The sequence below is a fragment of the Tupaia chinensis genome, unplaced genomic scaffold (genome assembly GCF_000334495.1).
Source record: "Tupaia chinensis unplaced genomic scaffold, TupChi_1.0 Scaffold149648_1, whole genome shotgun sequence".
Lineage (NCBI taxonomy): Eukaryota > Metazoa > Chordata > Mammalia > Scandentia > Tupaiidae > Tupaia > Tupaia belangeri.
In genome coordinates, this window is record NW_006209493.1 from 44,970 (window position 1) to 45,594 (window position 625).

Genomic DNA, 625 nt, shown 5'->3' on the forward strand with positions numbered 1-625 from the left:
GGACACAAGTGTTCATCATTATGTACTTGCCTGCTGAGTAAAAATATCCTGACCTTGGGCTATATGGTAGTGTGGCAGTAATGCAACTGGACTCACATGAGCCAGTTCATGACCTAGGGCGTCCCTGTACAAGACAGGTGCATATATGTATTCCCGTGATCACGGTTACTTAAGGCTTAGGGCAGATCACAGCCTTAAGACCTTGTTAGTGGTTGGAACCAGCAGATGATGCAATGGTTACGTTGCTGGATCCCATGTAGTCAATTGCAGTTTGAGTCCTGGACCTGGTGGCTTAAAACTCATGCCGAACAGGTGTGCATGCCTGCCCAAGATCCCAATAGGAGAAGGGATTGCTGCATGGCCATCCCCCCCTGGATGTCTGTGTGTGATTTCTTGCTTTCTGTCCCTCTGTCTCTGGCAAACACACACGCCCTATAGCAAAAGTCTCTCTTAAAAAAGGAGAAGAACCTGTTGGTAGGACCAGCAGATGGCGTAATCGTTACATCGCTGGACTCCCACATGGCCAACTGTGGTTTGAGTCCGGGACCTGGAGACTTGAAACTCATGCCAGGCGTGTGTGTGTGTGTGTGTGTGTGTGTGTGTGTGTGTGTCCAACCTAAAAAGA